Source organism: Rattus rattus, chromosome 3, assembly GCF_011064425.1.
Source record: "Rattus rattus isolate New Zealand chromosome 3, Rrattus_CSIRO_v1, whole genome shotgun sequence".
Taxonomy (NCBI): domain Eukaryota; kingdom Metazoa; phylum Chordata; class Mammalia; order Rodentia; family Muridae; genus Rattus; species Rattus rattus.
The window spans coordinates 57,440,330-57,453,119 of NC_046156.1; the positions used below are offsets into that span (position 1 = coordinate 57,440,330).

Genomic DNA, 12,790 nt, shown 5'->3' on the forward strand with positions numbered 1-12,790 from the left:
ATTGTGAGCTTCCTCGTGAGTATTGGGAATTGAACCAAGGTCTCCTAACCACTGAGCCATCTCTCCAGTTCCTGTTTAGTTTTTTAAAGAGTGTTATCTATTGGTATTTCTTATAAAACATTTTTTTATTATACATTAAGTTTATTACATTTATGTGCATGGAGGTCATAGGACATGTGTGGTAGTCTGTTTTAGATTTTTCTGGTTTCATTAATTCTGGTATCCCTAAATAGAATAGATGCTTTGGGATGTCCTTTATGAAGAACAGTATCATTAGTAAAAAGAGTTGACTTATTTTTCTCTGTAGAGAAGAGTATTTTTCTCACCTTAATGCATTTCTAAGATGTCTTTTATAAAGTTTAATAGGAATTGTCAGAGTAGGCATCCTTGTCTGAATCTTGATCTTAGGGGAAAAGCATTTAGTTTTACACTATTAACATAATGTTGGGTATATTATTATTGTTGTTGTTGTTGTTATTAACTATTATTATTGTAGATACCCTTTATTATCTTGAAGATATTCTCTTACACTCCTAGTTTGCTGGGCTTTCCCCATCAGGAGTGGATGTTTTGATATCAAATTATTTTGGCATTTAAAATTTTTAAACCATATCTCTTTTATGGATTGATTGATTGATTGATTGATTGATTGATTGATTGGGGTGTGTGTGTGTATGTGTATGTAGAGGTTAGAGGACAGCTTGGCAGAGGTCTGTTCTTTTCTTCTACCCTGTGGGTCATGGGGATTGGAGTCAGGTAATCACCCTAGTGGCAAACATTTTTATTCTCTGTGTACATGTGGAGGCCTGAAGTTAGTGTTGAGTGTTATCTTGCTCGCTCTCACTTGAGACCAGAAGTTGTAGATTTGGCTAGTCTAGTGAGTCAGCTGCCTCAGGGAATCCTGTGTAGACATAGGTATTATAGGTAAGCGATCATGCCTACCCTGCTTTTTCAGTAGGTTCTGAGACTCCGCATTCCAACCCCTACACTGTGTAAGTGTTTTACCCCCGAGCCGTCTCTCCAGCCCTTGTCTTTCAATACTTTGTGTCTGCCAGTAATGCTGACTTTTTAAAATGAATTGGCATTCTTTTTTTTTTTTCTGGTAAGATTTGTGTAAACTCGATTCTTTTCCTAAAAGGTAGAATTTCCATATGAGGTAACTTAGGCTTTGATTCCCTCTACTGTCATATTTTATAACAATATATTCAAATTATTTGGTAGTTATAACATAGTTGAAAAATAGAATGTGTTTTGTCTTTGCACAAAGCAGTGTATGACTCTGTGTCCTTACACAGTGATGCCCCATCAGACATGCCCAGGTACTGGTCTCATTTCATCACTGGGAGATTGGCAGTTAGTGAGTAGAGCAGCTTCAGGAAGTTGCTTTAAACACAGCTGTGAGGAGGAAGTTTTGGATCCGGAAGAAAGGTGAGGCCCAAGAGTGGGTGTTCCTCATTTTCCTGGAGAAAATCTAGTTCTCAAAAGCTTTTGGAAGAAGCCCACCTCTTGACCTGGGAAGGAGAAAAGCCCAGACTTCCTAGTTGGATGTAGGCTGTGTCAGAGGATAGGATTGAGCAGCAAAAATTACAGACTCAATTCAGAAGACTGAAAAATTTTGGAGATTTTAGAGGAACTAAGAGTGTGAGCTATAAACTCCACCCTTTTCTAGTTCTGAGTAAAAGCTTTGTGGCAAGATTAAGAGCCCAACTTTGCTCCAGGGCGCAGAGAGAAAACACTGACTCCCTCTGGCAGTCAAGGGAGAGTGAGAATAGCAGAGCAAGAGATCCAGACACCCATGGTGACCACGCTCAGACCCATGGTGACCACGCTCAGACCCATGGTGACCACGCTCAGACCCATGGTGACCACGCTCAGACCCATGGTGACCACGCACAGACCCATGGTGACCACGCTCAGACCCATGGTGACCACGCTCAGACCCATGGTGACCACACACAGACCCATGGTGACCTCGCTCAGACCCATGGTGACCACGCTCAGACCCATGGTGACCATGCTCAGACTGCCTTTGAAACTGTGGCAAGGTCATGGTATAAAATGAAAGCTGTGACTAAAATAGAGTTTTGTAAGCTTTACTTAATAAAATTTAAATCACTGTTCCGTCTACTCTGTCCTCCTTTGGAACTGTTCCCAGTCTTTTTCAAGGTGAAGGACAGGGCAGGAAGAAAGAATCAGGAAGTGCTGAGAGCAGAAAGTGAGGGAGGCTACAGCTGAGACTGGATCTAGCTACCACCTGTAGCGTTTGTTTTTCACAGCTTTAACAAGGGTTCAACCCGCCCTCTAGCCCATCACCCAGCAGAGGCAGTGGGAATCAAAGGATAAGGGGAAGTGGACCTGTTTAGAAATAGTTCTTTGGGCAATTCCAATCTTTGTTGTTCTCAGTCCAGTCCACTAGCAAACACCAAATACGATCCAGCAGCTGCAGTTCAGTCCACTCAGAAGATACCACGCAGGAATCAGCAAGAGCAGGTCAATCCAGAAGAAACTGAGGCTCACCTGAGTGTAGCTAGTGGCAAGAAGCCACAGGAACGACAGGAGAGGTTCTTTGTCGAGTTTCTCTCTATGAAGTCACCACAGGCAAAGCTCAGCAACACAATTGGAGAACCAATACATGCGTGTGGTCAGCAGAGAATAGCGAGGTGAACCAGGCAAACCAGGGCTGCAGCTCCCACTGCCTGTGGGGTCATATCTGTGTTCTCTCTAAACATCATGTGTCCTTTCACGTGTTTGCTCTAGCAAAACTTTTTTTATGTGTGTCTGCTTCAGCAAAATACTCTTTCACCTGTGTGCCCCAGCAAAACATTATAATCAGAGTCTCCAAAGAAACTAGAGATGTACACTTTACCCACCCTTACTAACTCTATAGAAGAGTTATTTCCCCTTCCTCTGCTGGACTCATGGGCCTTGGGGCGAAGGCCAGGCAGAGGCAAAAGGAAGAAAGAACACAGCACTTTCTATTCTTTCTGCTCAAACCTTTGTCAGCAAAGAACAAGGAAGTTACGAAGAGTAGGAAGAGGACATTGTAAGCATTGCATCTAAAGCAGTCCAAGGGCAAGAGGCCGAATCTTGTCCTCCATGCCAGTCTTTCTCTGAAAGCACGAGAAAGACAGACAGGGAAACATGGAGTGTGTGGATGTCAGGAGGGCACCCACAGCTCCAAGGATCCATCCGAATGTCAGTGGGTACCTGAATGGAAAATCATGGGCTTATGTTTATTTTTTGAGAGGGTTAATAGCTAGGAAAGGAGGTCTTCATCAAAGCATTGACTACTTTTGTGACTTAGCTGATTAATCACAGTAGCCAAGATTCTGTATCCTAGAGCCAGCCTTCTTATACCACTTCTGGGGATTTTGTGCATGACCATCCTTTCATTTACACTGTGTGCAGCCAAGATGAGCCCCTGTGTGTTAGCAGCAGAGCTCGCCCAGCTCTATTTTTCTTTGGCATTTGACCCAGTAAAATGAAGAGACAGTGCAGATTAGCCAGAAGCATCATGCTGTCCTGGGAGCCTCTAGACACAGGGAAACACACCTGTAGTGCCTTGTTATTTCAGACTTAAGGCTTGTCTGTGTGTGAGTCCACGTTGGGTTCCCTGGAGCTGGAGTCAGAGACCAGCATGAGTTGCCCAACACGAGAACTGGAACTGGAGCTCTGGAAGAACAATCTGTTCCATTTCTGCAGCCCCTTACTGCCGGTTTTATCCGACTGTTAGGATTTCCTGTTTGTCTCATCTGGTTTTTAATTTCTTTTTAAATCATTTTAAAAGTAATTTAAAAATATGCCCTTTAAAATATAATCTTTGTGATATTTTAATCTCTATAATTGACTTACTATTTGTATTGTATGTGTACATTAGACTATATCCATGGCACATCGTATGAGACAATTTAGTTATGAGCTGTACACCAGCCCTCTCACCCCTCTATGATTATTTATTTTATGTGTTTGGCCTGCATGTATGCATGTATGTGGATCATGTACCACGGTGGTCAGAAGATGGTTTTAGATCTTCTGGAACTGGAGTTACCATGACTGTAATTATCACGTGGGTGGTGGGATGGAGCCCAGGCCCTCTGCCAGGAACAAGCCCTCTTGATTGCTGAGCCGTCCCTCCTGATTCAGACACCAGCCCCTTTACACCTTCAGACCAGTCTCACAAAGTTGCTGAGGTCACTAAAGTTTCCATCTTTTGCCTTCTTCTTCTGAGTACCTGAGCTACAGGTGTGTGCTGTCATCTAGCAAAGCTTCAGGGATTCCGTTGCTGGTGACTTTTGAAAATAGTGGTTCTTTGTTCTTTTATATACAGATGTTTAATCCGCTCTATTGTCAGTCATCGGATCTAACTTCACTTGTATGTGAGGATCTCGTAATGATAGCCTCTTAATTTTTTTGTTATATATTTCAGTTTTATGTTAAAATTCATACTATATTGTTAGAATTTTTACTTCTGATGTCAACTACATTATGGAGCTATTCAGTGTAAAGGGGAAAGGCATTTTTTATTGATTGTAATTTCAGTGATTTTTGTTAGTCTTCATTTTTGTTTACAGGTTTTGTATTTTATCCCTTTGGGTAATGAGTTTCTATAGCATTTTGAAAGTTGATTTGCTGCTAGTGAATTCCTTCTGTTTTTGTCTTTATTTTATCCTTATTTTTAGAAGGTTTTTTGGGGGGGGCATAAAATGTAATTTGAGAGTTCCTTTTAGTACAGTGATTTTCAACCTGTGGGTCACAGCCCCAAATGACCATTTGACAGGTGCATATCAGATATTTATATCATAATTCATAACAGTAGTAAAATTATAGTTCTGAAGTAGTAATTAAAGTAATTTATGGCTGGGTGAGGGAGCTATAACATGAGGAGTTATATTAAAGGGTTGCAACATTAGGAAGGTTGATAACCTCTATATTAGCACTTTGAAGATAGCACTAAATCATCTTATGAAGGAGGGATTATGGCGAGAAATCTGCTTTAGTCTTTACCCTTCTATGTGTAATGTTTTTCTCATTGGCTACCATAAAGATTTTTTTGTTCATGTTTTGTTTTATGTGAAGGATACGAGTGGTTTTACTTTTCTCTTGAGGTTAGGGTAGGGCTTCTTTATCTTACTTGATGCTTGTTGGTCTCAGATTATCTTTAACCTCCTTGAGAAACTTTTTAATTACTATTTTAAAACATGGTTTTTTTCTTTTCTTTTTTTTATTAACTTGAATATTTCTTATATACATTTAGGAGGTTATTCCTTTCCCTATTTCCGGGCAAACATCCCTTCCCTCCCCCCTTCCTTATGGGTGTTCCTCCCCATTGCTGTCTTTCACTGGGGGTTAGTCTTACCAGGACCCAGGGCTTCTTTCCACTGGTGCTCTTACTAGGATATTCATTGCCCTTCAGAGTCCAGGGTCAGTCCAATGTTTTTCCTGGAAGCTCTGGTTGTTTGGCATTTGTTGTACATTGGGGTCTAAGCCCTTCAAGCTAAAGTTCAGTGGTTTTGCTGGCATTCATTCTGGCTTTTGTTTTATCATCCATCTTGAAGGGTGGCTGTATATGTATGGGCCAGAATGGGTGTTCCTTCAGTTTGTTTTTAATCTTTTCCTCTCTCTTCCCTGCCAAGGGTATTCTTGTTCCCCTTTTAAAGAAGGAGTGAAGCATTCACATTTTGATCATCCGTCTTTAGTTTCATTTGTTCTAGGCATCTAGAATTCAAGCATTTGGGCTTGTTGGTGCATACCATGATTCTTTCTGTGATTGGTTAGCTTTTAATTTTCTTCCTTTTGAGAAAGTCTTTTTTTGATATGAGTAATATTTTAAAATGTACCATGTTTTATTCCTCTGTTGAAGGCATCTTTTCTTTTCAGCCTGGCTTTCCTCCTGAACATAGTGGATTTCATATGTTGCATCTTTTTGGGTATTGGACTGATCCTTATTTTCTGAGGAACCTCAGATTTTTCAGAATGGTTGTACCTGCAACCCCACCAACAATGGAGGTTTTTTTTTTTTTGCTGTCACCTTTTTTGATCTTAGGTGTGAGGTGAAATCTCAGGGTTGTTTTTTTGCATTCCCTGAACCCTTTTTAGGTGTTTCTCAGCCATTCGCATTCCTCAGCTGTGAATTTTTGTTTAGCTCTGAACTTCTTTAATAGGGTTATTTGTCCCCTGCGCTCTAACTTTTGAGTTCTTTGTATATTTTGGATATAAGGCCTCTATCTGTTGTAGGATTGGTAAAAGATCTTTTCCTGTTGGTTGCCAAAACATGTTTTATTCCGTTTGCTTTTTTCCTGGTATTTCATTTTTGGACTAAATAAGTTTTTTTTTTTTTTTTTTTTTAATAAGATTTTTTTTGTTAAAGTTTTCAGAGTACTTTAATCATAGTTGAGAGGAAATTATAGAGATTCTTATACCCTCCGTGTGTCCCTGATCCCGGCCTCCCCCTTATGCTGTCTTCCACCATGGTGATTTATTTATTACAACTAATGAATTTACACTGTCAAATCCTTATGTGTAAGCAGTTGACAGTATGCCTCAAACAGTGTGGTACATTCTGTGGGTATGGACAAAGGAATAGTGACATTTATGCCCCATTACAGTGTTACGAACTGTGTTGTCCCTGCTATTCTAGTTAGCTTTCTGTTTCTCTGATAAACATGACTAACAGCAAGTTGAGGAGGAAAGGGTTTGTTTCAGTTTATAGTTCATAGGCTGCTTACAGAGAGGACAGGGCAGAAACTTAGGGCAGAACTGAAGCAGAGACCATGGAGGAACACTGCTTACTTCTTCTCTCTATGGTTTGCTTGTCCTTCTTCCATCACCCAGAACCACACCACCGCAGAGATCAGTCACCCCACATCAGTCAGGGCCAGGAAAATGCCCTTTAGACTTGCCTACCGGGCAATCTCATGGAAGTGCCAATGAGAAGAAGAACATAGGAATGTTTTAAGACTTTGAGTTAGAGGTTGTTATTTATCTGAAGTACTATTTTATGTGTGAGTGTTTGATGTACTTGATTATTTTAATATCAGTAATAAGAACCAAAATTAATTTGAGGAAATTTAGGAGGGAGGCTTCAGACTCTCGGCAGAAAAGTTGAAGCAAAACATTGAAGTTTGGTTGCTGATGTCATGGATAAAACCAAATAGTTAAGGAAATATGTGTTGCTAACATATATTTATTTCTACTTTTGTATAATTGTAAGCCTCAAAGTTTAAAGAAGAAACAAGTGGAGTGGGTTGGAATTCGGAGTTTTGATTTTTCACCTTGCATGACCCCCACTCCCCACCAGTGGTATTTATGAAGCTTTTTACCTTTTGTACTTTAAGTTTCCTCCAGTATAAAAGTCAGCTTGACAGTTGGATTGATTTAGTTGTGGGCAAGTACCTATGTAGTGCTTGAGGACTCAGATGCTGCCCCTGTGGAGAGGTAGAACTCAGGTTTTCTTTGTTGATGCTTTTGGAGGTTTTAGACCATCCTAGCAGGGAGGGCATAACAGTGTAGAAAAGGAAGCCAGGAAAGGAGGAATGTAGGACTAAGCCAGGTTAAAGTAGGGCACCCAAGTGCACGCGCCCCGTGACCTACTTCCTCCTTCTAGGGTGACTTTGTACCCTTCACCACAAGAGCACCAGCATATGATACTCGTTGCTTATTAGATCAGGCCTTTCACCGTGTCTCAGGGAACACGTCATAGCTGCTGTGTCTGTCTTACTACAATCAACTTTGTAACATTAACCAGAAGTTTGTGAGGGTAGTGAAGATTTTTACTTAGTTTAAAATAAGTAATACAAATTCTTAAGGTATGTCTACTCAGGGGTAAGGCCATGCATTTCTTTCCTGATTTTCTTATTCAGTAGACTTGCATTACTATATGTCATCATTTTAATTTGAAAGTCCTCACCAGACCTGTTTCTGTGGCTCTAACATTGAATCTACATCTGTGATGTGCCGAAAATAAATGCATCATAGAAAAATAATTTGAATTTGGCATTATCTGGTGCTGAATAAGTAGGAAGTAGGCTTCTTTCATATGAGCTAAAGTTAACTATAATTTATAATGTGACAGAGTGCTTTTGTTGTATTAGAGGTGTAACCAGAGTAAGAAATGTTTTGTATGTATCCCATTTTCTGGTGTAGTGAGGGTTACATGCTGTCCTAACAAAGCGTTACTCTTTCCGGAGGATTTGTTATTATCATAAATGTGATGTGTTATTTTTCTCAGAAAAAGGCCTTTTCTATTAAATATTCACAAGTTAAGAACTTTTGATGATTTATTCTGTTTACTCGATACAGATATATGGCATTTCTTTAACAAGGTTGTCTCTCTTCATTTTTTAAAATAGTATCAAAGTGTCTTCCCAGCTAAGAAAGCATAACTTATATGGAAAATGGTACCTGGAACCTGTCAGATAAAATAGAGAAATTGTTAGGTGGAGTTTAGTACACACTCATAGATAATAAAAACAAACAAAAAAAAATAACAGCAGTAAAATCTGTCTTTACTGAAACATAAATATCCTGAATCAGTTTAGGAGTATTTTCTTGGACAAATGAATAGCTTTTAAACCCAAAGTACTGCTAAATAAAGTCATGAATAAAGAAAAAGAAATGTTAAGTATTAGCACTTTCTGGTTTAAGTATCAAGTTATTTTGGAAAAAGTGATCTTGCTTCAGAAATTGCTGCAATTTCTATTGAAATTTTGACTTTTTTGTTGTCTACAAATGTCCCAGTAATTGGGTAAAATATTCCCCTAAACTTTGCTGACTGACGTAGTTTGCCCTCTGTTGCTGTGATAAGCACCCTGACCAAAAGATACTCTCCAAAAAGGAGAGGAGAGGGTTACCTCACTTTACTGCGCCTAGTCCATTAAGAGGGGAAGTCTGAGCAGGCGCTCAAGGCAGGAACCTGGAGGCAGGATCTGCAGCAGAGTCTGTGGAGGAGAACTGGCTTGTTCCTGCTAGGTTGCTCAGCTAGCTTTTTATATAGCTTAGGCTTTCTTGCCCAGGGGTTACACGGCCCTGTATGAGTGAGGCCCTCCCACACCAATCATTAAGAAAATGTCCTGCAGACTTGCCTACAAGACAGTCTGATGGATGTCTTTTCTCAACTGAGGTTCCCCTTTCCAAAATAAATACCTTTAAAACTAAATAGTAAACCAACATAAATATCTTTAAATATATTCGTTATTTTCCTCTTCAGTGTGTTGGGTCATATATGCATTTGTACATAGTCTTGTCATGTATACTTGAAAGTTTCAGTGGTAATACTAGTTTATAGCTGATTATGTTTGTGGCTATTGATTTGATTGAGAAGACAGACTTTATAGCTGTTTGTAACAGGTAGAAATTTAGGGTATAATTTATGAGAAGAGAGTGCTCTGGAGGAAAAGCCCCAGATGCTGTACACAACTCTACTTGGTTGGCTGAGTCCTAAAAGTAAGCATGTATTGAACAGACATCAAGCCTCCAAGATATCGCTCTGATCTTGTGTATGCCTGTACTGGCTGCTGTCTGCTGTAAGGAGAGATCAGTGGATTTTGAGTTTAGTTATGTGCTTCAGAAGACGTAAAACAAGCATCTCTCAGAGGATATAACAATATCTAAAGTCTCAGAGTACGATTTACAGTGACCAGGTTTCAGTTCAGAATTACTAATGTGTGAAAAACAAGGGAAAACGTTACTTCCATATGAATATTGACCTGTCTTGGGCTTCCCTAGATTAGTCAATAAATGTTTTATAGAATCTTTCACAGCTAGGCTCAATGACATGGAAATATTCTTGAAGTTACTGCAGAGATGAAAGTTGTAATAAATAGTAAATCTATGAAAAAAGAGCATTAAAAGTCTAGAAAAGAGGAATATGGTATCCGAAATTTTTTTTTACTGTACAGCTGTCATTGAAAGTAACATCACTAGACTTGAAGCTAGAGCAATATATTATTTAGCATGAAGAAAGAAAATAGAATCAGAAAGCAAAAAACTAATAAGTGCTTCAGAAGTTTGGGATAATGTTAAAAAGTCTGATATACATGTACTTTGGGTAAAGATAGTTGAAAGACAACAGCCATATTTTTTCTATATTTGGCTGCACACCTGAAATTGAAGACATGTTTTCTTAGCATGTGTCTTGGTTAGGGTTTACATTGCTATGATGAAATACTATGATCAAAAACAATTTGGGGAGGAAAAGATCTCATAGAACCTAATCGGCCCTACGTCCAGGAGGTCCCACTCACGAAAACACGGAGATGGAGATCGATGCAATAAGCAAGAGGTTTAATGATCCAGTACACTGGGGTGACCCTGTACTCAGGACAGAGGCGACCCCAAAGAACACAGGCCCACACCCTTTATACTGTTTCAGGGAATAGGCTTTAGGTTACAGCATGAGTTGGTTATTTCTCGTTGGTGGCCGCCTATTGTCCTTTGAATTCATTGGAGGCTCTTGGTGGGGAAATACCTTTGGCATGCAGAGGGGGTGGTTAGCTCATTTCCTGGAACAGGGTGTTTTCCTAAATTCTACCTGGTGTTTGCCTAAGGCAGCCTTTGTCCTTAAGTTTGAATCTTATAATCTCTTTCATTTTATAGTCTAGTCTGTTGTGAAGGGAAGTCAAGGCCGGAACCTGGAGGCAGAATGGAAGCTGAGGCCAGGGAGGAACGCTTGTTTACTGATTTGCCCCCCATGGCTTGCTCAGCCTGCTTTCTTGTACACCTCAGAACCACCCACAGTAGGCCAGGCCTCTCTCATTAGTCATTAATCAAGAAATCCACAGTAGTCTTCCTCCTAGGCTAGTCTGATGGAGACATTTTTCTGAATGTTCCCACTTCCCAAATGACCCTGGCTGCGTCAAGTTGACGGAAAAATCTAACTAGGGCAGCATGACTAAGCACACTTAGTCATATCATAGTCACACAGCTAGAAACCAGGGATTAAAACAGAAGTTTGAAAGGACTGATGGGACAAAATGATACCATAGAAAACTATGATTTAAATAATTGAAACCATGGAGATTAATTTTCATCTAAGTCCTTTAAAATGATGTATTAATTAAAAGCAAAAAACAAAACTCAGAATATTCCATACAGTGTTTAACTGTAATGTATATCAGCTATGAAATAATGAAAGACTTCACAATAAAAGTTACCAACAGAGATGAAGATCGCTTCCTGTTAAAGGATGAATACATTAGGTAGATACAACAATCCCAACATTAAAGCAGTAACTCACTTTATTTTGGGCACCTAATAATAGAGCTTCAAATGAATGAATCAGAAATGGATAGAGTTAAAAGATTCCTTTTGAATTCTTGAAGTAAAAAGGCAATTCCCTTCAACAGTGTTTGCAAATTGATAGGACAGACAGAAAATTAGTAATGTTGTATGGAAGCCCTCAGCAGTAGTGATAGCGGTGTAAGTGAATTGATGTTTGTAGGACACTTCTTCAGGAACTACAGGGGACACAGTCTTTTTAAGTACATATGGTATGCATGTGCTGGGCAGCGAAGCACATTTCAGTCAGATTATGAACAAGTTGAAAGCTGCTCATATGTAATGGCTCACTGTAACCCCAGTTCTTTAGGAGACTGGACTGTAGAATCCCAGTCTAGCCTGGCTTGAGGCTTTGAACAGAATGCCTTCGAGTAATATACACACCAATTAAAGAATTGCAGGGGAGATTAAAGATGTTATAAAGTTGGTTCTTGGAAAGTATGAACAAATTGAATGAAGCTTTTAAGCTAAATAGAAGGAAGTAATAGAAGATGGCTTCCGAAATCAGGAACGAGTGCTGTCTCCATGGTTAGGCTTTCATTGCAGAGGCCATGACACTGTTGGGAGGGAGTACGAAGGTTTTTGGGCTCATAGAGAGCACTGTGGAAACCAGGAATACTAAACATGGCCAGCTGTCTTTTCAAGGGAAAAGAAGTTCTACCTGTTTGTCAGTAGCCTGGAGATGTGTGCTGACTGTAGGGCCAGACCTCGAAGAGCTCCCACAGGAAGGACCATAGTGACTAATAGTTCAGGTGACCTTTGCACCATCTGTGTGGTCAGGTACTTCCCCAAGCTCCCACCAGGACCAGGACCAGAGGTGGCTAATAAGCCCAGATGACCTCTGTGCTCTTTGTATGACCAAGACTACACCAGGCCCTCCCCTAGGCCTGTAAGATTACACACAGCCAACTCCAGAACCCATCTTCTTGGAAGAAGTGACATGCATTTTCAGAAGGGTTTCTATTACGCCTTCTTGTGCACGAGGGATTGTATTACACAAGGAAACCCTTGTGCTGTACTGAAGTATGCCTACAGTAAACTGCCTGAGGGCCCACTCTGGAAGTATGAACTAACCTCAGCTAACTGTGTTGATCAGGATTTTTTTCTTGCCTCATGACTCTGATGTTTACCAGTCTGCAGTTGATCAGGATTTTTTTCTTGCCTCATGACCCTGATGTTTGTAGAGACCCCCTCCCCCGACTCACACACAAGACATTAAAAACATAATAGTGGAATGTACCCAACATTGCTTTTCAAACAATGATTTTAGGTAGAATGGACACGTTCTCTGAAAATTTTGTCAAAATTAACTCATTAAAACCAAAAACTGTGAATAACCTCATATATAGTATTTGAAGCGAAAATGAACATTTTAAAATTAATTCCAAGGTAAGTGGTTTTACTGATTACTCTTATCAGATATGAAAGGAAAGAAAATTCAGTCTACTACAGTCTTTTTGACCTGTTTTTCTACCCCATAGGACTTAAATGTTAGGGAGTGGTGCTAGCCCCTCGG

The 12,790-nt window shown here is 39.9% G+C and overlaps 1 protein-coding gene across 1 annotated transcript in view; it reads left to right on the top strand.

Moving 5' to 3' along the window:
* Man1a2 (mannosidase alpha class 1A member 2) overlaps positions 1-12,790 on the top strand; it is a 146,118-nt gene that overhangs the window by 53,218 nt on the left and 80,110 nt on the right. The window lies entirely within an intron of this gene.